Raw genomic sequence first — 23,703 nt, forward strand, 5'->3', positions numbered from 1 at the left:
ATTATTCTTGGTAATTTTTCATGTACTTTTATTTAATATCACTAACATATTTCTCTTGATGTATTATGCTGTTGTATTTTTATTATGCTAATTTAAACATACTGGTCCATCTTTCTAGTTTTGTTTCTGAAGAAATCGGTAATCCAGCATGTTGCTTTTCTTTTGAAATTGTTATTGTTCTCTTCAAATGTCTCATGATTTTGAGCCATTCACTCATATTCTCATGTCATATACTCAGTCAGCTAACATATGAAAAAAGACCAGACTTCAGTCTTTGGGGAAAAAAATGTGTTTAGTGGAAAGGTTGTTGTAATCAAAAGTCTGACTACGGAAAGCTTTCAAGACTCACCCCCCTTTCTGCCCCACATTATTGCAAGCTGTTAAGAAAGCCTGCTTTCTCTGGTGCTGGCAGGAAGTTCAAAACTATGTAAGACACTGTCTGCAGTCATGAACCCTCGCTATGACCACACCCCCAAACCACCATAAAAATTTCATACCAGTCTTTTTCCTTTTGTCGGTCATTTTTGGACAAAATTAGGAATGCTGTCCTACTCTGCTATAAAGTCTCATTTAGTAAAAACCCTTTCATGTACTTTTGGTGCATATATAACATTATCAACCCTCTCATGTGAACCAAATTTTGGGTACAGGCCTTCTAATTGATTAAGGTGGCCACTACACAGTGATAGGTGATGACTGTGTAGTGGCTGTGTCCCTACCCAAATCTCATCTTGACTTACAGTTCCCATAATCCCCCCCATGCCACAGGAGGGACTTGATGGCAGGTAATTGAATCATGGGGGTCGTTACCCCCATGTTGTTCTCATGATACTGAGTTCTCAGGAGATCTGATGGTTTTATAAGGGATTTCCCACTTTCCTTGGCATTTCTTCTTCCTGCTGCCATTTGAAGAAGAATGTGTTTGCTCCCTCTTCTGCCATGATTATAAGTTTCACGAGGCTTCCCCAGCCATTTGGAACTGAGTCAATTAAACTTTTTTTGTTTTTTTTTTTTAAGAAATTACCAGTCTCGGTTGTTTCTACAAACCCTAGAAGGAAATTCCTCTTAGATTCTAACCTCCCCATCCCCCAGCTGTTGAGGTTTGAAGCAGGCTGGGTAGAAAAAAAACGATTAAAAGTTATTCCTCAATTATCTATTATCTCAATTCCCAAAAAACAGGCTTCCACCATTTGTCCAAAAGTAATAAAAGAGAGAAGACAATAGATTAGAGAAGATAGGAATGGATAAGATATGTCCTGAAAATTTTTGATATGGAAAGAAATCAAATCTTTCAAATTAATTTTATAAACAATAGGTTTTAGCATAACATAAAATCCTACTATGTTTTATTTATATTAATTAATGATGAAGATTACGCTGATCAGTTCAAATGTTGGAAATGTCATTTTAAAACTGCTAGTATTTACTGAAACATGATTAGAGTTAGAAAAAATTATTAAAAATTTAATTTTATAAAAATTATGCTATTTAAAAATAGAAGGCATTATTAGAAATCAAGACAATTATATTACTGTGTTTCAATAATTTCTAAATCATATCTAAATAGCCTACTTTGCCTACTTTGTCAAAAGCAGAATTTGAGAACTCATATAATAGAATAAGTAGCTGTAAGAAAAATAAAAACAGTAATACACCATAGAGTGGTTTCAGTTCCATTTCAGAGGAAGAGAAAATAAAAGGAGCAGTTTAAGGACAAAAATATTAGCACAACTACAAAATCAAACTGAAAGCATTATACTCTTTTTCACAATATAGGGCAATTGAACCTCACTTGCTCTTCCAAATTCTATCACTAATTTGCAATTTCCTGCTCTACTGGCCTCCTGGGATGAAGGCACAGACATATTGATCTAACTGGCGGTGAAGTATCACTTTGCAGTAAGTGTCTAAGTGGTGTTGCAACACCCAGTGCTGTCTGATTGCTACAAAGGAAGACACTACCAGTTCTATCTTGTTATTAAGAAATAAATGTCTCTCTGTAAATCAGAAAGAAAACAAATTATTGTTCCAAACTTCACATCTCACTATGGTACAGTTTCATGTATTATCTATTTAAATTATTTTAACTGTAATAGTAGATATACAAGTATCTTATGTTGTAGATGGGGAGGCAAAATATAATTTACAAAATAATGTCCTAATATATGAAAGGGAAGTACATGGAGATATTTGTACATAAATCTGATAAAATAATATTCACAGATCTAACTAAATACCCTGAAGAGAAGTCTGAATCTCTGAGCAAAGATAAAGTCATACAAAGTGGTAGCATGTTTCTGGATTTGTTACGAATTAGAATATTATCTTAAAAACAATGAGAATTAATGGAAGTGTTTTCATCAGGAGGTAGGAATTAAAATACTCATATTTTGCAAAGAATAATTTATCACTGTCTTAGTCTATTTGGGCTACTGTAACAAACTGCCTTAAATTGAGTAACAAAAAAACAAAACAAAACAAAACAAAAAAACAGAAATTTATTTCTCACAGTTCTGGGGGCTGGAAAGTGCAACTCCAACACTGGAACAGATTCATTATCTGGTAAGAGTCTATTCCTCTGAGCGAGTACTTATACCTGTATGTGTTTTCACATTGAAGAAGAGGTGCACAAGCCTTCTCAGGTCTTTTTGATAAGGACACTAATCTCATTCATGAGAGCAGAGGACTCATGACTCGAATACCTCCCAAAGACCCCAATTCTTAATACCACAATATTGGGGATCGTTTTTAACAATGAACGTCACACACAAACATTTAGACCATAGCAGACATCAATGTGAACAATGTCCACTAGTAGTGAGTTCATGGAAATGAGTTAGGAGGCTACTGCAGTATTCCATGAGAGAAACAGTGCTTTGAGGAGTGTAGAATACAGATTAAAAAGTAGAGCTCAGAGCAGTGGGCACCATGACCCAAATCAGGCAACTGAATCGGTCAAAGCCGAGCAAGGTTCTAGAAAGTGACATTGGAAGTGTGTGGCTTTGGTGAAGTAGAGGAAGAGATCACTGAAGATATCAGGGAATTGAGAAGCCAATATATTAAACTAATCGTCAAGGTTAAGCATAAAAATTTTAATAGTATAATAGTAAGACAAATCATAAGCTTGCATTTCCTACATCGGAAAACAGTATTTCTTCTCAGAGACAATCTACTTCAATTTCCCCTGTTTCATAATGGCATACATTGTATTATCTATGCAGTTCACATTTTTATTGCTAAAGTTTTCCTCCTGAACAATTTTAACATTTTATTGACTATACTATTTTATATTATTTAAATAACAATAAATTGGTTTTGTAGGTTTCACTGTGTTGTCCTTGCTAAGGCTGGTCTGAAACTCCTGGACTCAAGCAATTCTCCCATCTCAACCTCCCAAAACACTGGGATTACAATCATGAGCCACTGAACCCAGCTATGTTTTTAATCAATAAATTTTATTTTAGTTTTTATTTACTAATTTGTTTGTTTTTTAGATGGAGTCTCACTTTGTTGCCCAGGCTGGAATGCAGTGGCGCAATCTTGGCTCACTACAACCTCTGCCTCTGGGGTTCACGTGATTCTCCTGCCTCAGCTTCCTGAGTAGCTGTGATTACAGGTGCACACAATGCCTGGCTAATTTTTTGTACTTTTAGTAGAGATGGGGTTTTACTATGTTAGCCAGGCTTGTCTCAAACTCCTAATCTCATGATCCACCTACCTCAGCCTCCCAAAGTGCTGAGATTACAGGCATGAGCCACTGTAACCTGCCAAAATTTTATTTTGTATACAAACTTGATTTTACTTAATCAGCAACTCACCTCTTAATTATGCAATCAATATATTTTTAAAGAAAATTTACAAAAAAAAATTTTGTAAAATAATTTTCTAAAACACTTAAAGCATTACTTTTAAATTAATCATATGAATAATTTCACTTAATCTTATACATTAATTTGTATATTGTCTTCTATAATCTTTATCTTAGTTTTAAAAAAAGCTTTATGTCTTTCATGTATCTCTTACCAAAAAGTGGAAGTCAACAATATATGCTACTACAATGTGCCTTTAAAGATTGCTCCTATGATAGATGGAACTAGTGACTAAATTTATTTTCGCCATACATGCTTAAGATAAAGTTTATTGTGAAACATGAAAGTAAAACCCCTAGAAGTTATTTTTATTAGGAAAAAAACACAAAAAAATTAATGATGCCTATAATTTGATATTTTAACTATTTTATCACCTAATCTCTACTTGAGAATATGAACATACTTTTTATTCAAACTTTCCTAAAACCAAAATAAAAATGAATTACTACTTTCATCATTTTGCCAGTGAAGATTGCTTAAAACATGCCTTTTATTATCAATTTTTTGAAAAAATGGAGATGGACTATAATAAGCAAATGCAATTTTGAAAAGCACGTGTTAATGAGAACTCCTTTGCTGCTTTAGTGCTTTATGAGGGAATAATGTTCATTAGATAATATTTTTTATTTTGCAACCAACTGGCCTATCCAATGACACTAAATGCCATATAGTACAAAATATGAAGAGGAAAATGGTTTCATTATTTTACACAGAAAAGCCAGACTGGATTTTTATACCTATTGGGACTAAAAGCCAAATATTTAGGCTTTTTTAAAAGCTACATTAACGCTTTATTTTATAATTAATACAATTGTTGGGATGATTTTATATCTTATACTTTAACAGTTTCCAAGTTCAGCCCTTTCAAAGTCAAAGAAAAAGCAATTAAAATGACATTGCTAACAATATTAGGGGAATGTTTCCAAGTAAAAATTCTTTTAAGTACCTGAAAATCCAGGACTATTTTTATTTTGTAACTATTCTCAACATTTAGGTTCAAAGCCAGGATTAGTAGCAAAGCACCTCTTGTCCCAGCTACTTGAGAGGCTGAAGCTGAAAGATCACTTGAGGTGAGGAGTTCAAGACCATACTGGGCGACATAGAGAGATTCCCATCTCTTTTTAAAAAGTTAGGTTGTTAGGTACCGTTAGATTTCAGAAACTGGGAATAGATACTCTGGGATTTGATTGAATTCACTTGCTTAATGTTCATTTTTTGCTTGGATTATTAATAGTCTTTGAATGAAGGGTTACTTTTTCCAATTCCACCTGTTTTCATCATTATATACTGTTAGTGTTTCCTTGAAAATAAACTACATAATTAGCTAATAATCCAAAATCCCACCTCTACTCAAACAACATCAAATACTAAGGCAGTATTAATTTTGGTAAAATATTTAAACACATATCTTAGTTTGCAACAGAAAGTAAACACTTGGCAAATGTGCTATTTTCACACTTTTTTTGTTCATAGGTACAAATACCATGCATGTTTTTGGCCTCATACAAAGAAATGTTTGGCAATTTATGTGTATGTGCATTTAGCATCATAAATACATATAATTCATTATAAAGCCATAGCCAGAAAAATAGTCAGCTACCTGATAATTATAAGTTCTTGATTAGAAAATATGTACTTACTGTAAATAAAATTGTTATATTAAAGCACCCTGCTTTACCTGTCCTTTAATGCCTTTTAAGAATCTCAAGATCTGCAGAAACATGGATTTATTGAAATTAATTCTAATATAGTACAACATTTGCAGTGGCTTTGGTAATTCTCTAGCTCAGATGTATAAGCTCAAATGTTTCTATACATCCACTGAACACGTTTCAGTATGTATGAGATCAAAGATCCTTAATCATACTCCATCTTGCATATTGCTAGCTAATTGGGTAGTTATAATACCATTTAGTTCATTTCTTAATGGAAAGTTGAAGCACAGCAGAAGTATAGTTAATGTTATAAAGGATGATTCTCTGTATATATTTCTCAATTTTGATGAGATGAGCTCATCTTATCCAAAGTACTTAATGGCTCCTTAAAAATATTCTTGATTAATAAAATACACAAGACATTCTTAATAGAAACCTTATCAAAGTCAATATTTATAACTAGAAAACGATTCCCCAAACTTAACACATTACAACATAATGAAACATTTTGCCCTGAGGACTGTCTTTATTACCAGCAAGACAAGCATGAAGAAATACTGTAGAAAGAGAATGCTGTAGTCAAATATCATAATGTATATATTATATATAAACACATGATATATACACACAATATATGCATGTACTAGATTCACGTCTATGATCTGTTTTTTGACTACAAACAGTTTCAGATGATTTAGCTTATGTCAAGCCATCACTTAATACTTAATTTTTTTTAGAGCAGCTTTAAGTTAAAGCAGAAATTGGGAGGAAGGTACAGAGATTTCCCACAAACCTCCTGCCTTCACACATGGATAGCCTCCTGCATTTTGAACGTCACTCACTAAGTGCTACTTTCGTTTTAATCGATGAAACTATGTTGACATTTCAATAATCATCTAAAAATCCAGAGTTTACATTAGGGTTCACTGTTGGTATTGTACATTCTTTGGGTCTGGACAAATGTATAACATGTTTCCACTATTAGAGTATTATGGAATATGATTTCACTTCCCTAAAAATCATCTGTTTGCCAGGCACAGTGGCTAATGCCTATAATCCCAGCACTTTGGTAGGCTGAGGTGGGCGATTACAAGGTCACGAGACCATCCTGGCTTACACGGTAAAACCCTGTCTCTATTAAAAATACAAAAAAAAAAAAAAAAATAGCTGGGCACAGTGGCATGTGCCTATAGTCGTGGCTACTTGGAAGGCCGAGGCAGGAGAATCACTTGAACCTGCAACGTGAGGGTCACAGTGAGCTGAGATCATACCACTGCACTCCAGCCTGGGGACAGAGTGAGACTCTATCTCAAAAAAACACAAAAACTATCTGTGCTCCATCTTCCATCCCTTCCACTCCCCAACCTCTGGCAACTACTGATTGTTTTTTACTGTCACCACAATTCTGTCCCTTGCAGAATGTCATATTGTGGGAATCACACAGTATATAACCTTTTAAGATTGGCTTCTTTTAATAGTATGCATTAATGTTCTTTCCATGGCTTGATAGTTCATTTCTCTTTGGTGCTGAATAATATTCCATTGTAGGATGTACCAATTTATTTATTCATTTACCTACTGAAGGGCAACTTGTTTGCTTCCAGGTTTTGTCAATTATGAATAAAGCTGCTATAAATATCCATGTGCCACTTTTCATGTGAATTCATTTGGATATTGTGATTGCTGGAACACACAGTTTCTTAATTTTGTAATAAACTGCCAAATTGTCTTCCAGAGTACCATGTTGGATTCCCAGCAACAATTATTGATAGTTTCTGTAGCTCCACAGACTTGCCAGCATTTGGTGTTTTCAGTGTTATGAATTTTGACCATTCTAATAGGTATTCGGTCATATTTTACAGTTGTCTTAATTTTCATTTGCCTGATGATGTAAAATGTGCAGCATTATCTTATATGCCTATCTATTGTGAGGTGTCCTTTGAGGTCTTCGTCCAATTTTTTTCATCAGGTTGCATGTTTTCTTATTGTTGAGTTTTATGGGTTTTTTTCTATCTTTGGGATAACAACCCTTCATTGTTTCTATCTTTTGAAAATATTTTCGACCAATTTATGGCTTTACTCTCATTCTCTTGACATACCTTTTCACAGATCAGAAGTTTTTAATTTTAATGAAGACCAGCTTACCAGTTACTGCTTTCATAAACTGTGCCTTTGTGGTATATTTAAAAAGCCTTTTCCATAGCCAAGGTCAGCTAGAATTTTATCTAACTTATCTTCTAAGACTTTATACTTTTGCATTTGACATTTAGGTCTATGATTTTTTGAGCTCATTTTTGTGAACAGTGTGAAGTCCATGTCTAGATTTTCTTTGTAAAATTTTGCATGTAAATCCAGTTGTTCCAGCATCATTGCTTGAAAACACTATTTTGCTCCAAAGCTCTGTATTCTGATCTTGTAATATGCAAACTAACCTATTTGCATATTACTCTTTCATCTGTTCCACACTGTCTTGATTACTGTACTTGATAGTATGTCTTGAAATCTGGTAGTGTCAGCCTCCAACTGTGTTCTCTTTCAGTATCCTCTCCTTTGTAATTCTCCTTCAATATGGCTACTACAGACCTTTTGCCTCTCCATATAAACATTAGAATCACCCTGACAATATAAATACCTTGCTAGGATTTTAATTGGGATTACACTGAATTGATAAAGTCGTGAAGAACTAATATCTTAACACTATTGAGTCTTCCTATTCATGAACATAGGCTACCTCTCCACTTGTGTAGTTCTTTGATTTCTTTTATCATAGTTTTGTTGTTTTTCTCAGATCGACCTTGAAAATACTTTGTTTAATTTGCACCTGTTTGTTTTTGGAGGGTACTAATGTAAATGGTATTATATTTTTTATTGAAAATTACATATGTTCACGACTGCTACAGAGGAAGGTGATATGGTTTGGCTGTGTCCCCACCTAAATCTCATCTTGAATTGGAGCTCCCAAAAACACCCATATGTCATGGGAGGGACCCTCTGGGAGATAACTGAATCATGAGGGTTCGTTTTTCCCATGCTGTTCTCATGACAGTGAATAAGTTTCCTGAGATCTGATGGTTTTATAAAGGGCAATACCCCTGTACATACTTTCTTGTACATGCTGGAAGATTACTTGAGGCCAGGAGTTCAAGACCAGCCTGGATGACATAGAAAGGATCCTATCTCTTTTTTAAAAATTAGGTTCAGTCAGATTTCAGAAAATGGGAATAGATACTCTGGCTTTTGATTGCATTCACCTGTTTAATGTTCATTTTTGGCCTGGATTATGACCATAGTCTTTGAATGAAAGGTTACTTTCCCCAACTCCACCTGTTTTCATCATTATATTCCATTAGTGTTTCCTTGAACATAAACTACATACTTACCATTTTTATATAACCTTAATATGGAAATGTATAATATGTAACTATTTCCTGATTGTAACCTTAACTAATAATCCAAAATCCCACCTCTACTCAGACAACATCCAATACTAAGATAGTATTAATTTTGGTAAAGTGTTTAAAGATACGTCTTAGTTTGCTACAAAAAGTAAACACTTAGGTAATGTGCTAATTCTTTTTTGATTTTTGTCATATATACAAAACCATGCATATTTTTGGCCTCATACAAATCAAAAAAATTTTTTTACAATTTTTGTATTTGTACAGTTAGCATCATAAATGTATTTAATTCACTGTAAAGACATAGTCAGAAAAATAATCATCTACCTGATAATTATTAGGTGCTCACTAGAAAATATGTATTTACTTTCAGTAAAATTGTTATATTAAAACATCTTGCTTTACTTGCCCTTTGAGGCCTTCTGAGAATGTGAGATCTGCAGAAACATGGATTTATTGAAATTAATTCTAAAATAGCACATTTGTGGTGGGTTTGGTAATTCTCTAGTTCAGATGTATAAACTCATTTTTATACACATCCAAATGAACATTTTTCAGTATGTATGAGATCAAAGATTCTTAATCATACTCCAAATTGTCTGCTGCTAGCTGGAACTACTATGTTGCAACAGAGTAACAGGAAGAGGTTCTAACAGTCTGGAGGGCTCAAAAGAAGATAGGAAAATGTAGCAAAGTTTGGAATTCCATAGAGACTTGGAAGGCTCAGAAGACATGAAGATGTTGGAAAGTCTGGAACTTCCTAAAGATGTGTTGAATGACTTTACCAAAATGCTGATAGTGGTATGGACAATCAAGTCCTGGCTAAGGTGGTCTCAGGTGGAGATGAGGAACTTGTTAGAAACTGGGGTAAAGGTCACCATTGCTATGCAAAGAGACTGGCAGCATTTCGACCTTGCCCCAGAGATCTGTGGAACTTTGAACTTGAGACAGATGATTTAGGGTATCTGGTAGAAAAAAATTCTAAATAGCAAAGCATTCCAGAGGAAGCAGAGCATAAAAGTTTGAAAAATCTGTACACTGACAAAGCAGTAGAAAAGAAAAATCCATTTTCTGGGGAGAAATTCAAACCAGCTGCAGAAATTTGCATAGGTAATGAGGAGCAGAATGTTAATGATTAAGACAATGGGGAAAATGTCTCCAGGGTACCTCACAAGCCGTAACAGAAATCCCTTGTATTACAGTCCTAGGAGGGAAAAATGGTTTCCTCTGCCAGGACTGCCCCCCCCGCACTGTCATCAGCCCTGTGCCCCAGCCACTTCAGCTGTGGCTAAAGGAGGCCAACGTACAGCTTGGGCCGTGGCTTCAAAGGGTTCAAACCCATGCATTAGTAGCTTTCATGTGGTGTGGGTCCTGCCAGTGCAGAGATGACAAGAATTGATGTTTGGGAACTTCCATCTAGATTTCAGAAAATGTATGAAAGCAGCCGGATGTCTAGGCAGAGGTGGAACCCTCGTGGAGAACCTCTGCTATGGCAGTGCAGAAGGAAAATACGGGGTTGGAGCCACCCCGCCCTTCCACCAGAGTCCCTCGTCAGGCACTGCCTAGTGGAGCTGTGAGAAGAGGGCCACTATCCTCCCTCTACCAGAATGGTAGACCCACAGATAGCTTGCACCATGCACCTGGAAAAGCCACACACACTTAACGTCAGCCCGTGAAAGCAGTCAGAACGGAAGCACTGTAGCCTGCAAAGCCATAGAGGCAGAGCTGCTGGATGTGAGACCTGGAGTCAAAGTAGGTCATTTTGGAACTTTAAGGTTTAATGACTGCCCTACTGGATTTCAGAATTGCATGGGGCCTTTGGCTCCTTAGTTTTATTTTTATCTAGTTTCTCCCAGTTCAAATGGGTATATTTACCCAATGCCTATATCCCACTGTATCTAGGAAGTAACTAACTTGCTCTTTATTTTATAGGCTCACAGGCAGAAGGGACTTGCCTTGTCTCATATGAGACTTTGGACTTGGACGTTTGAGTTAATGTTCGAATGAATTAAGACTTTGAGGGACTGTTGGAAGGGCATGATTGTGTTTTGAATTTTAAGGACATGAGATCTGGGAGCAGCCAGGGGTAGAATGTTATGGTTTGGCTGTATCCCCAGCCAAATCTCATCTTGGATTGTAGCTCCCTTAATCCCTATGTGTTGTGGGAGGGACCCAGCGGAGGTAACTGAATCATAGGGGAAGATTTTTCTCATGCTGTTCATTATAATGAATAAGTCTCCTAAGATTTGATGGTTTTATAAAGGGGCAGCTTCCCTGAGCATGCTGTCTTGCCTGCTGTTATGTAAGGCATGGCTTTGCTCCTTGCTCACCTTCCGCCATGATTGCGAGGCCTCCCCAGCCATGGGGAACGGTAAGTCCAATAAACCTCTTATCCTTATAAGTTGCCCAGTCTTGCAAATTTCTTCATAGCAGTATGAAAATGAACTAATACAGAAGGTGGTTGACTTGTGTATATTCCTACAACCTTGCTATTATCCATTAGTTCTGAGGTTTTTTGTCAGTTCTTTCAGATATTTTACATGGACAATCATGTCACAAAGACAGTTTTATTTCTTCCCTTTCTATATGTATATATTTTATTTCCTTTTCTTGTCTTATAGCATTTGCTAAGGAAAAGGAAATAAAATATGTCAATACTGAGGAGGAAATATTATGTTTTAAAGTAGTATGGTATGCCTTTTAGTATGGTGCTTAAATATACCTTCTAGTAGGATGCTTAAAAATGTCCTCCGTTTGTTTCAATAATTTTGACCTGTAGTATTTTTTGTTTTTTGTTTTTGTTTTTGCTTACGATTTCTGTCCGTTTAAATTGCCCATCTGTTCTTTCATGTTGTCTACTTTATTTATCCATTAAGAGCCCTTAGCATATGAACCATATTTGTTTAAATTCCAAGTCTGATAATTCTAATGTTTCTGTCATGTCTGCTTGCTTTGTGCCTTCAAATTGCGGGTTTGTTTGTTTTTTTTTTGCCTTTTGGTGTGCCTTGCAGTTCTTTCTTGATAACAGGACATGATATAGCTAGTGACTGCTGCAAACACGTCATTATTAATGTGGTAGAAGGATGTCAGGGGACAAGCAGCATCCTGTGTCCTGTGATTCAGTCTCAGTCTTTTATCAAGCCTATGCCTCTGGACCGTGAACTTCAAAAGTGCTGCTCAGCACTGCCACCTCATAAGTAGTAATGGAAGGCTAGAGTAGACTGAAAGTGGGTATTTTCCCTCGCCTTTGTGGATGGTTAGAGTGGACTGAGGTTCTGCATTTCCCTTTCTTCATATAAGAGGACACAAGTGTCTGAAATTGGGCATTTCCCTTCCCCTGAGTTCTGATAAAACACCAAGAGGATAAGCTTTGGTTAACAGTTTCTCCTGAGTGCAAACCTTTCTAGGAACTGAATGCTCTGGCATCTTCTAAAAGTGGTTTCTTTTCCTGTCCCCATACCAGAACGATAAGGAGACTTTTCTGATATTTACTGAGAGAAGTGGGTAGAGTTCCTGGAAGTAAATTTCACAAGAGTGCGAAGTCCCTTTTGTGGGTTCCCCTGGAGATTTTAATTCTCAGACTTGTCCACCTTGCGGCCCCATCAATTCATCAACTATGCTTCAGGTTTACAACCGAGTACTCATTCCTACTGAGGTTTTCACTGGTGAGACTCTGCTCTGGTAATCTGTCACTCAACGTATTCACTAGTCTGTCTCTCCAATCTCTAAAACAGTGAAGGCAACTATTTTCTATCCCCTCTTTTATGTATCTAATAAAAGTTGTTGTCTTATCAGTTATTCAACTTTTCACTGTTGTTAGAACAGAGTGGTGACTTATATGTGGAACTGGAAAGCAGAAGTCTCAGCACTTTTAATGTAATGAATATTCTAGGAAAAGGAAGTGTATCTCTTTCTTGTCCTCTTGTTATCATTAAGGCAGAACCTATACAGGCAATCAAATTCAGTATAACAGGGTGTCTGTGAATCGCTTTTTTGACAATAATCTTTTTCTATTCTTTGTCTAATTTATAATTCATTTCCAAATTATATTAAAATATTTTCAAGTGGTTGAAAATTATGTTCAATCATTTACTTTATCTATAGTAACAGCATTAATAATCATTAACATGTTGATTGCTTATTGTATATTATGCTATTATTTCTCACAATATTCCCATTGAGTACTTGCTCCCATAACTCTAGTTTTATAATTGAGAAAACTAGATTGAGGCAGTTACATAAATGAATTGTCACAGGCAATATTAGTATTAAATTACGAAACTAGGATGGGGTAAGATCCTTATAACTTTAAATTCCATGCAATTATTATTATTTTCTGTCAATCATCTTTACTCCTCACTGCTAAAAGCCACTTGTAGCTAAAAAACAGAGAGCAGAAAAATATTACAGAGGCTATCAAACTGATATCCCCAGTTTGTTTATTCTAGTCCCATTAAGAAGTATATTATTGCAGAAGGCACAGCCACATTCAAATATATTCTGCCTAACCTAGGAAGTTCAGTGTAACATTATGTATTCAATCAAAACTTCTGAAAATACATTATGAAAACAATTAAAGGAGTTCAACATTATTATCACATAAGAAATAATTTGTCAATGTTTGGGGACAGTGGAGGGGAGACTGGTGATGTTAGCAATTAACTGTTTGGAAAATATTTTAAAGATTTTTAGTGCTATAAAATGAAAAATACACAGTTCACACATTGAATTGCTTCTGCATTGTTGAAAACTAATTACTTCTTACATTGCTTAGTAACTGAAATTTTATCCAGTGCTCCATTTTTCTTATTTTTGTTATTGAATTGAGATGATAATGATAAAGAACTCCCAACTGGGTGCACATAGTAAGCATGTAAAATACTCATCTCTGATAAAATGTATAATAGCCTGGCAAAGATCTGTGACAGTAGCTTAAATCAGACTGCTTTCGTGTTGAGAAAAAGTTTGACTGTGCTCATATAGAATATGAAATTAAATAAAATCTATATTCAGCTCTGCATTTAGACAAAAAATCTTATATAGACTATCAATCGGTTTTGTGAAAAATTTTGTTTCAAGTTGAGTAAATATTTATACCTGGAGTAATGAAGAGCAACTAGGAGGGAAGCAATTTGAAATCTTACAGTTGTTAACACAGCCAGTGTTTATATTGTGCTTATATTTAAACTAAATATCGCAGTCACCGCTCTTGCTTTATAACTATTATCATGAATACAAAAGCTGAGAAAACTATTTTTCAATTTAGTCTTCTCTTTTGTGAAACTTCAAATTTTGGCATTCATCAACTTCTTATTATGTGGCAGAGGATCCAGAGACAAAGAGAAGATTGAGATTAGAAGAAATAGCTTAAACCTGTAGACGTGATTCATTTAGAGAAGGTAGAAACTGAAAGCATTTTGTAGTAACTATGCTTTGAAATGTATTTCTACTTTGTTTTCTGCTTCACTAAACTTAGGATACAGTCGTGTGTATTAAACAATTGAGAGAACAGAGAAAAACTGGATTACTGAAGAAATTATTCACTCAGACTTCACTCAAGACTAAGCAAAGATAATACACAGGTAATTAGAGATTCAACACGTACAGATCCTTATTAAAGTGTTTTTAAAAATCTATTTGGACCTTTTCTTGTTAAATTGCCTAAGATGAATTTGAAATGATGGGATCAGTAAAAATTAATTACAATTTAAGTGACCCTGAGCTATAAAATATGAAAATAACTGCCTGCTATTTTTGTTTAGAATCAATCAGGTTTGAAAAATAAAAAGGATGGCAGGTTACTGTTGTGAAAGCAGAAGAAAAGGAAAGAGCAAGCCACTGTGGAATGTTGTGGAGTGTGCAGGTCAGCTATTGTTGACCTTGGCTTCACCAGCCCACACGAGTTAGGTGCTTTGTGTTCTGCCAGAGGTGGCCTGGGTTATTTTATTCCTACGAAATGTGTCCTCTCTATCTTCAGCTTCCTGTCTGGGAAAATCAACAAGACTCTTAGGAAAGGTAATTACTCTTAAATAAAAGTAATATATAAATACGCTCTTAATAAAATTCAACATTTTAGAGGAGGTTTAAATGACTAATTTTCTTAACAATTTTCCAGTTCCCGATTCTATGCTTGCCAGGCCAGGAAAACAATGCTAAGAATATTTTTATGTATTTCTGCAATTTTCATACAGTGAACCTACATACATTGCCTGCTTAAAATTTACATACATAGAATTACAATATACCTGGAAATTGCCTGTTAGGTGAAAGAATTACAAAAATAGCAAATGAAAGACGAACCCACTGCAAGAAATTGTTTCACCCCCAAGATATTACCAGAAATGTTATTATTACTACATCAGAATAAACTGAGGTTAACGGACTTTGGAGAACAACATAGGTGATAACAGAACTGCACCACTGGCAGGCTCCTTTAACCAACAAAGAGGGAATTTGGGGATTAGAGTTGGAGCAGTCCTACAACTTCCCTCCAGGCTAGAACTTGAGACTTCTCAGTTTACCAACCTATTGCTAAACACATTCTCTTTTCTCCAAATGGTGATTGATGTTGTTCCTGGGATCTTACGTATTCAATCAGCTTTCCAACAACCCCATTAGTTCGCCATCTGACTAATTAGGAAAAGTTGGCTTGGGGCATGAATGTGCATTTTTAAAAAAGTTTTGTTTGTATAACTTAAGAGTCATAATGTGTTTTCTTCCATAGAAGGGAAAGTGAAAAACATCAAAGCCTCTTCCAACCCAAGAACAACGATGGAAAGCACAATTTGTTTTTCTCCTTGGGAGAGCTTCACTCCTCACATCCTCATTTGATTACAGCCTGGTAAGCCAGAAGACTGTGGTTGTCCTGTATTATCTTCTTGGCCACTGTTAATAGATTCCTATCACCACAGTTTTCTTCCCATTGATAAACTCAATGCTTTTATTTAGATAAACTCCTCAAATTAAAGTGAATGGACACAGCTGGAAGAATGACAATTCACCTCTAACTTTTATAGTATTTGAATTTTGTTTGACTATGGCATCAGAAACTAATAAGATGATACTTATCATTATTATTAATGAATGTTCTGGATAACTGAAGTAGTCCTTGTTATGTGTTTGGAAGTGACACAGTTTGAATGTTTGTCCCCACCAAATCTCATGTTGAAATGTGATTCTTGATGTTGGAGGTGGGGCCTGATGGGAGGTGACTGGATCATGGTGGCAGATCCCTTATGAGGGCTTAGCAGGATCCCCTTGATGATAAGTGAGTTCTTGCTCCATTAGTGCATGTGAGATCTAGTTTGTAAGTCTGGAACCTCCATCCTCTCTCCCTCTGGCTCCTGCTCTTGCCACATGACGTACCTGCTCTAGCTTCATCTTGTGCCATGAGTACAAGCTGCTTGAGGCCTTGCCTGGAGCTGAGTGTGGATGCCATGCTTCCTGTACAGCCTGCAGAATCATGGGCCAATTAAGCCTCCTTTATCAATTACCCAGCCTCAACTATTTATAGAGATTCAAAAATGAACTGATACAGGAGGAATGTTGTAAAAAGGATGATTATAACTGCTTGACTCCTCTAGAATACTCCACTCACTTAACTTCTGAGTCCCTTCGCCCTCAGAAATTTAAGGTCATAACTCCTCACACAGTTTGTGGCATAAACCAGTAGAGGGTGAACCTAGCAAAGGGTAAATCAGGAGTTGCTTAGCAGCTGACCAAATAAATTTAAAGCAGGGGAAATTAAAAGCAACCTCTGGTAGGGGAAAAGCACCATGCCATTGATTCAGAAGTCCTAAGTAGAGAGTCTGGTATGGATTAAAAATATAACAACAAAATCAACCCAAACCATAAATACATAGAAAACACCACAGGGACCAGAAAATGTGAAGTAAGCATGCTTGTATAACCTAAAGTAACTCCCTGAAGTGTGACACTTCAAGTGACAAGTCTTTTTGATTACTCTTTCTTTTTCTTCCCATGGACACAGAGTGATGCAAATAAATTGGAAAAGACATGGACACCTCGGGCTAAGTCTGCTCCTGGTTGGGGTTAGTTTAAGGAGCACCATCTCTGGTATCTTGTTCATTGTGTCATTTGGACAAGGAACTCTGGTTCTCTTAAAATAAACCACTCTTAACTTGTTATCTAGTTCCATCAATAGATTCACTCTTATTTTTCTATATCCAAGACCTTGATTACTGCTTTCCCTAATATTCCTGTTTACTTGGGATTAAAAGTCTGACCATTTTTACTTGTTCTTTTAGGAAAAGGCAAAAATTCTCATCACCCCAGATCCTGTATCTTGTTCTGTTTATTTGCATTTATCCCTTTGTTGGGAACTCCCTACCTGGTTGTACATCTACATGTTGCAGTTCTGGATGTTTCTGTTGCCACACTCCATTTGCCCACCCAAGAAAATCACTACATGATGTAAGATTTTCACTTACTCTTTCCCCAAATATAGACTGAAGATCTATTGTGATGTGCCAGTCATGTGTACGTATCTAGAAGTACAAAGTGAAAAAGTCATATTTCCTATCCTCAAGAAGGTTCTCATTCTAGTAAGAATCACTTGTTAACAACTCCATGAATCACAGTGTCACAAAGTTCCTTTTGTCCTGAAGCGGCACAGTAAATTTCCAAAATGTCCATTTCAAAGAGGGCCCAACCTGGCTAGGAAAAAGTTCAAAGAGGCCTGTGCTGGGCTTTGGATTTGATCAAAGACTTCACTTAGTGTAGACAAGATGGAAGTATCTCTCGGACCTCTAAGAAGCTGCATTGTGAGTGGCCTGGAAGAACGAGAAGGCCTGTTGTGTTTGCGAAGTGAGCAAGAAAGGGTAGAAAATGATGCAAGAAATGTGGCTTGGGGACAAAATAGGGACTCTTTGAGTATCATACTAAAATGTTTGCATTTTGTCATAAAAGAAATAGAGGAGCCATCTATAGCTTTTCAAATCGGAAATAGCACAATTATGTCAGTGATTCACAGTGATAACATGAATAATGGTGCTAGAGACCAGGGTGCATGTTAGGACCCTCACCAGCCCTCATTACTGGTTCCTCTAATTATTATGTTAGCTATTGCAGAAACAAAACAGACTATTCTGTCTGCTCCAGTAGATGCACCGTTTTCCCTGAACTTATCCTTCTGACCTACAGCCAAGGCAGCCATTATTTTGATAGGTCGAGTACTGATTATCAGGTAAATCTTACCTTCCAAAATCTCTAAGAGAACATGCTAATTTCCTGAACTAGACAAGTATAATTTCCTCCAATGTGTAGGATAGTAACACAAGTATGTGTAATACACAGCAGGAAGCAGAAAAGAGTTGCGAGTGTTTTAGAGTGAAAAGTGTTTTCAAACGATCAACTGGGCTTCTCTGAGAGTAGAGCAGCAAGTTTGAATTAAGCAAGGACACTGCAGATTAAACCTGTGTGTCTGGTTCTCTGCTATCAGTTGGGAGCAAAACATGATTTGAAGAAGGCAAAGGCAAAAGCTGCAGTAAAACAGGTCTTGGTTCCTGAAGTGAAATATCATTAACAGGATTTTGTAAAGAGACCATTTATTATTTTTAATTAATTTATTTTACTTTAAGTGCATACTATATCTGGCATTTTTCCTCATGTTATCCCTCCCACCCTCCCCTCCCTCTCCACCCCCTAATCAAGAGACCATTTTTTTCCTGCTAGAAATCGCCTAACTAGAATAAACATCAATTCTCAAGATGTAGTGAACAAAGAGAACACTGAAACAGATGAGCTCACGCAGATCGGGAGACAGGATGAACATCTGAAGGCAATAGTCAAGGTGAGGCTACACTGGTCACTGCAGCCAAGGGCACCACTGTGCAAGAGAAAAATGTTTATGTCTAAAGAGGGGCGCTCCTCCCTGGCCGTACGGCCTGATGCAGATGGTTGTATGACCTGGTGTCCTTGGGGAAGTAAATGGAAAGAGACAGTAAATTAAAAAAAAAAAAAAAGAATCACAGGGAAGATTTAAAGAATTACTTAAATTACTTCAGAGAAATATGTTTCCCTTACTTGACTTAACCAAATACTAAACTGGAATCTTATGTTATGATCCCTGTTCATTTGTTCCAAAGAACTAGACCAGTTATTATAGTAGAAGTAAATGGAAAAGGAGATGTTTTCCTACAGAAGTGTCTATAGTTTGCCAGATTGCAGAAAACATTTTTCAAGCCATTGATGTTGCATTTTTTCCTAGAATGTTCTATCCCTATTGTAAATATAATATGAAGACTAATAGATTTATTAGGTTTTAAAACAATCAATAAACTACCAACAGCAAACAAAGATATATACATATACATATTGGCTGAAGTTTCCATAAAAATATGAGTAAATTGAGAAAAATTTCAGTAAGTTTTAAAAATTCCCAGACATATAGGTTCTACATTAAAAGTTTTAGTGAGATAGAATAAAATATAAAAACCTATACTTTGCCTTATTTTATGAGTCTGAAATTTTTATTATGGCTATAGGATGTTACTTAGTGGTAAGTAGAATTACATCTGTTCAATGAGAACATCAGAAATCTTACTTTTTTTTCCCCTTTTCTTTTCACAAATAGCTTGATTCTTCACTCAGGGTGGCAACATCTATATAACACAGTAAATAATATTTTTCACCTACATGATCTCAATGATTTTGAAAAACCTTAAAATCATATCTGTGATTCAAGGTTTCCTGATCAAGCTGGCTCTGAAAAGTCGTATCTTTATTAAAGTAAAATTGACATACAATAAACTACACACATTTAAATGTACCATTGGATAAGTTTAGCATTTGTACACACGTCTAAAACCATAACCACAATCAAGATAATGAATCTATCCATCAATCCCGAAAGTACAGTGAGTCCCCTTTGTAAGTTCGCCCCTTCTGTGCTATGGCCCATTCATAGGAAACTACTGATTTTCTTTCTGTCACTCCTCGTTGGCTTGTAATTCTTACTCTTTTATATAAATGAAATCATAGAGTATGAAGAGTTTCGGCCAACCCCTTTCTCTCAGCATAATTAGTTTGAGATTCATCCATTTTACATTTTGTACTAATAGCTCATTGTTTTTTATTGCTAAGAAGTGTTCTATTGTGTGGATCTACTACAGTTTGCTCATCCAATCATCTGTTTGCCTGGTGAAAGGACACACCCTATGCTTCCTCCCATTACCATGTCTTCTCTGTCTGTTCTTCCTCTTGATATACTCCACCTCAGTGAATGGAATCAGGAATCACAATCACAGAACTAATCTAAACTTCTCAATTTCTGTTAAATTAATTGGTCTCTGGTACTGTATATTCGTTTAGAATATAATGACAGGAATAACATAGCAACTATGGGAGTATGTTGGATATTTGTTTATGTTTTGCCTCTATTTAGCAAGTTCAGTTTGAGTGGGGTCAATGTTATTGCAACCTCCATGATCTTCTTCATTAACTTTATTCAATCTGAATCAATATGTTCTTTTAAAGGCATGTGTTACTAACTTTTCCTCTGATGATCCATAGCAACTTTCTATATCCACTTAAATATATTACAACCATTAGATTGTAGGGAAACTCTATTATTAATCTGACAATATTTATAAACATGCTTAGGTTTTATAAATATATATGTGTGTATATATGTCTGTGTGTATACGTGTGTGTCTGTGTGTGTTTGTGTGTGTGTGTGTCAGAAGTTATTAAAGGCATGTTCTCTCCTTCAGACTGACTTTTATTTGGAATCTTCCTTTGTCTCTTCCCAAGAGATAACATATTTTACATATTTTGCAAAATCGCTTTTTCCTTAGGCAAGTTAAATGATGTAATCATATTTTCAGTCTGTAATTTTTTCAGATCTGTTTTATAGAATATTAAGTATTTTGGGGATGCCAAGAAAATGATAAACTATTTCAAGAATGTCTCTAAAACTGATCTTGGTTGAAGTCCCTATCCTTTTATTCGTGATGTAGAAGTCTATGATAGAATTTTCAGATTTCTATGTTGAGAAAGTCAAGTAACTACTGTAAAAATACGTATAATGATTTTACAGCTATTTTATTGAATTTGACTTTCAGTCATTTATTATACCAACCAGACATTTAAAATATTTAATCTTTATTAAAACATGTAAACTTTTGTTTTCTGTTAAGATACTATTAGGCATTTATATTCAAGTATGGAGATTTCTCTTTGATGTTGGCCTACAGCAAACATTCTATACCTAATCATAAATAGAAAGCAAATGTGTTTCTAGAAAAATGTACTTTATCTCTCATCACCCACATTATTTTATCCTCTGTGTAAGAAAACAACTATCACCATCTGGGGTTTAGCATTGAAAATATCAAGCAATAGTGGTTTGTAGTATTTCACACTACAAAATACATTAATTCCACAAAAATGACCACATACTGCTTTTGCTAATATATTAATTTTCATTTTTTACATTTTTATTATATTCTACATATGCAAACATACTTTACTGTGATGTGTTTCTTGTCATATTACATTTAAAGTAAAATCTGCATAAAGGGAAAAAATTTTCTTCATTGACTTACTCATTCATAAATCTTTACTAAGTAAACCCAGAAAAATCCATAGGTTACACATGACACTACTGAGTGTTTGAGAAAGAAGGATAACATATTCATCTTCATAAACGGAAACTACATCAAAACAACATAGTATACATTATACAACAGGCAAAATGGCACTGTTAGACACTAATTCATCTTAACACAATATGTGTAAAGCACTACATTTTTGATACAATGATTCATTGTCCCACAGCTTGAAATTAGATATAATTAATGGATTTCTGTTTTCCAATACCCTAACATATATTTATCATCTATATTTATCTATGAATTAAATTATATTTTTGGTACATTTTCTATATAAGAAATAAGAGTATTAGAACAAAAGACTCATTTATTGATGTACTGATTTTACAAATTCTATTCTTAAAATTGGGAATCATGCATAAGCAATCATTCCACTTCCTAAATATTTTCAGTCTTTCTTTTCCATTCAAATCCAATTTTAAACACAAATTATATGTTTTATTAGACAGATTAGAGAGCCACTATGTAAGTAAAAATAAATCGTTCTTTTGAGGAGATAATACAATGTGCATAAAAACATATGCTATATGCCTACATTTATTAAATTACATAAGAAATATTAAATGCCTAAACTGTGCCGGCTCTTTTAAATATTTTTACCTCATCTAATCAATTCAAACTAGTGAATAGGTATTTTTCCCCATATTTTACCAATAAAACCATATACGTACATATACGTCTATGTATTTTTATGTATTATAGTTATGTATATGGATATATTATATATGTTTACGTATTTTATTTATATATATGACTCCCCTGAGTACCAAAAATACTAAGTACTTCATTTGAATGCCCAGAAGTAGTGATTAATGAAGTTAATACTGAAATTGTGATTTCTTTGATTTCGTAACTTCTTTTTTTCATTATGCCTCTTCCTTCAGAGCATGTTAAATTATTAAGAGATCAGTATATAGATTATATAATATAGATGTTAAGAATTATATATTTTTAGGAAGACTGATAGCAAGACTGAATTTCTCCTCTTCTGTAGTTCATACATTTCCTTGCCTATTTTTTCCCCTCTTCCTCTTTCCCTGACAGGCAGAGGGCTGATCCAAAGCCTGAATGCACTCCCCCTCTCCTGGTGTGAGATGCAGATGCTTCCTTGTTAGTGCAAGGGCCCTTGATTGTTTACATAATGCTCCTGATGGCAAATTAAATGATAATTACCTGATGTGGCAAAACTCATTAGAGGGTAAATTGAGTCTTCAAATCATTTTGTTCATGACATAAATTGAGCATGGAACCTTCACTTCTTCCGCAATGAAAGTCACACTGGACTTCAGCTTATGAAATACATTTCTACTTAAGAAGTTTCATTACACATACATTAAAATGTGAATAAATTTACAAATAAATTCACAAATATTTATTGAATGCCTACTATGTTCCTAGCATTTTTATTCGTCTATAGACAATAGCAGAAAGATGCAATCTAGCTAGTGAGACTGCATTAAGCAGTAACAAAACACATGAGCCTGTGTGTGTTCCTTCATTCCGTTTAGAATGCCAGAATTTTCCAGTAGTTTCTTCTAGTTTCTACAGAAAATCTTTTCCAAACTATTTTTTATGTTTGGAAAAAATAATACTTTTCAAAAATACTGCTTTTTCTTTGCCATACAATTGTGGTCAAAGGTCTCATATAATTTGCCTTTTATTTTTCTTCTTTTTATTTTACGCCCTAAATTTAGCCAGATATAGTGTTAGCTCAGCTTGTGAACATTTTTTCCCCACTAACCATCTACTTGGTTACTCATAGCTCCTTTAAAACCGTAACTAAAGCTCTGCACTTACTCTATCCATGACCTGTACAAGTTATTTTATCTTTGTGTCCCTCAGTTTCGTCACTTGAACTGACAGAGTTTATATATTAATTTTCTTTTATTTAACTTTCAAGATCAGGGTACAAGTGCAGGCCTGTATGTATTAATTTTCTTTGTACTTCCAAGATTGGCTGATATGTCATGCATTACGTGCATTTTTGTCACAGGAATAAATTCATTTAATTATTGCTCAAGTTATAAACTAAAATGAAAATATAGATTAAGGTTATGAAGACTTTTGCTATTATTATACATGTTTACTTTTGATTTGTTTATATAAAATATCATGACAACTAAAACTATTTTGAAGACAGTGGACCAGC

At 35.0% G+C, this 23,703-nt stretch overlaps 1 protein-coding gene and 1 pseudogene across 1 annotated transcript in view; both read right to left on the reverse strand.

Moving 5' to 3' along the window:
* Positions 1–11,262, reverse strand: part of LOC104651431 (snRNA-activating protein complex subunit 2 pseudogene) — a 38,109-nt pseudogene extending 26,847 nt beyond the window's left edge.
* The window catches only part of GPC5 (glypican 5), a 1,382,768-nt gene that overhangs the window by 490,448 nt on the left and 868,617 nt on the right, over positions 1–23,703 (reverse strand). The window lies entirely within an intron of this gene.

Source organism: Saimiri boliviensis, chromosome 16 (assembly GCF_048565385.1).
Source record: "Saimiri boliviensis isolate mSaiBol1 chromosome 16, mSaiBol1.pri, whole genome shotgun sequence".
Classification (NCBI taxonomy): Eukaryota; Metazoa; Chordata; class Mammalia; order Primates; family Cebidae; genus Saimiri; species Saimiri boliviensis.